This window comes from Neovison vison, chromosome X (genome assembly GCF_020171115.1).
Source record: "Neovison vison isolate M4711 chromosome X, ASM_NN_V1, whole genome shotgun sequence".
NCBI lineage: Eukaryota > Metazoa > Chordata > Mammalia > Carnivora > Mustelidae > Neogale > Neogale vison.
The window spans coordinates 34,413,695-34,416,354 of NC_058105.1; positions in this window are offsets into that span (position 1 = coordinate 34,413,695).

Below are 2,660 nucleotides of genomic sequence, written 5' to 3' on the forward strand. Positions count from 1 at the left end.
AGGCCAAGACCATTTGCATCAAATTTTATGAGTTTTTCTAAGAATTAGATTTGACTGTATTAGGTGTTCTCTTACCCTGGAGAAGAAATACTTTAGTAACCATATTGTAGGAATTGATTTTATTATTAATTTAATGTCAACGGAATGAGTAGAAATGTGGAGAAAAAGCTCTAAAATGATTTTCTGTCTTGGTCTCATGAGATGTAAGGGAAGCAGAGGAAGACAGAAGGCACAGTAGGAGACTGCTTAAGAACAACAACAGAAGGGATAGAAAGATGGGGCAAACAGAGGACCAACTTGACATCATTCACCACTTCGCTGGAGATAAACTTTGAAGACAGAGATGAGGAATCAACTGACTTGACAAAATCCAATTTGCCTCTCAATTCCCACTGAGAATCCTCAAGCATTCAGAGATAGGGAGGCCATGTCAAAATGAAAGTCCCCAAAGCAAATTTTACCTAATTTATATTTTGGCCTCTGGCCAGCCTTGTAATGAAGTACTGCATAGAAAATATTATCTCATTTAAACCTTATCATATTATGCTTTGTGTGAAGCCAGATATTCTCTATGGCGTGAAGCCCATTTATCGATGGCTGGGCACTGTGATAAAATCCATAAGATATACAAATTGAAAAAAAAAAGGGGATCTTTAATCTCCAACAACTAACATGTTTTGTAATCCTTTTTTAGTATTGCTCATCTGTAGGCACTTACATCTTCCTACTGCCAGATCTGAAGCTATACCTGACCAAGCCAAAGTGTACACAAGGAGACGCATTTCAATCACTGAGTGAGATTTTGAATTACCCAATTTGTCCTATCCAGCTTGGTCTTGGTTTCTGGGTGTGATTTTTCACTGGAGCTGAAGCCTTGTCTGGATCCTGAATATTGGAGAGTAGAGTATGTTTGGGGCCTTGGAAAACTTTCCACGTATCGCCAATTACCTTTGTCTATATTTCTTGCACCTGCTAGGAGTCTTGATTAAAATTTGATATAAGACCTATAAACATATATTGCTTCATCAATCTGAAATTGCCTATCGGCACTTTCTGAAATCTCCTGTTTCTGTGGCTTTACACACTAGATTAGATTCTTTAGGACTCTATTGCCAGCCAAGATAAAGCACAAGTTAACCACATTTGATTGTGTTAACCACAACCACGTTGTGACTATTCCAATTTAAGCTATTGACTATCACTCTCAGGAATTCGTTTTGTAGTGATGTCAGCAAATCGTTTGCATTCTACCTGTTCACCTGTCCTTTCCCCACTAGCTTTGAAATTTAGCCTACCTGGGTCACTGCTGTCACTTTAACGGTCAAGTTAAGAGCCAGTTATTGATTTTGATATGATTGATTTTCCTAATCACAGTCAAAATATATATACAAAATTTCTACTGTGTCTTGTCTGCTCTACAATTCAGAAATGCAAATTATTTTTATTTTCTTCTCATTTTCAAATCAGAATGCTAATTTATGATTGCCCAACCATCTGTTTTTTCCAAGAAATATCTACAATGAATTTACTGATACGTTAAAGAAACTGAGAAGGAAGGAAATAAAGAAAAAAGGGAGACCTCATTAAGCACAGTGAAAAATTCAGTATTTGGGATGTTGGTTTACATCCAAGTATACTTCAAATGGAACATAAAAATCTGCAACTTATGACACAAATGTGAAAACTTCTCCCTTGGTACAAACTTTCTTTGGTATTTATCAGCTGGAACTCAAAACAAAATAAAACAAAAAAACATTGCTCTCTAACTATTCAAGGAATATACTTATTATACTATGTAACACACCATTAATGCAGAAATAAAATTTTTTAACATTAAAAATTTATTTTTGTGATTTACATTAATTTCCACAGCATGGTATGTGGCATTGTTTGTGCTTGTGATTAGAGCACTTATCTTAAACACACTGCCCTAGATGGCAGAAGAAAATAAACTAGCATAAGGAGGAATACAAAACATGAAGGTGTAAATTGCCTTCAAAAGTCAAGTCTAGAAAAAGAGGTTAGAAGACAAATTTCACATTACTGCTTAGAATCTAAATTGAAGTGTAATTATAAGATAATGAAAGTTATTTTCTTGTGTGATACATCAACTGGTTCTGATGGCAGCTACCAAAATTGCAATGCACCCAGATTTGCAGCAATGTCAATAAAGTTAGAATATGTGTATGGTCTCATAAGGTCACTGTGTGAAATAAACAACATATTTGTTTCATTTATGAGTTTCAATTATATTGGTTTACTAAACATCACCCCATAAATCACTAAGTGATGTGAATGAAGACAGAAGCATACAAACGGACTAGAATATAGGCTTCTATTCTCATATGAAATTGTAAAAATACCAATTTCAAAGCCATATTAAAAATTGTGGAAGTTTCACAATAAAAAGGTATCACATGACTAAACAATTCATATTCCTTTATTTATTTTACATTATTTTTCTCTTTCTTAGAACTACTTAGTATAAAGCTAAGGTTAAGATGGTACATGAAAGCAATATTCAAAGATTGGAATAACTGTACTAAGGTGGAAGCCAAGAAAACTTTCCTTTCTTTATGGACAAAAGACAAATTATAGGGTGCCTGGATGGCTCAGTGGGTTAAGCCTCGGCCTTTGGCCTTTGGCCCAGGTCATGATCT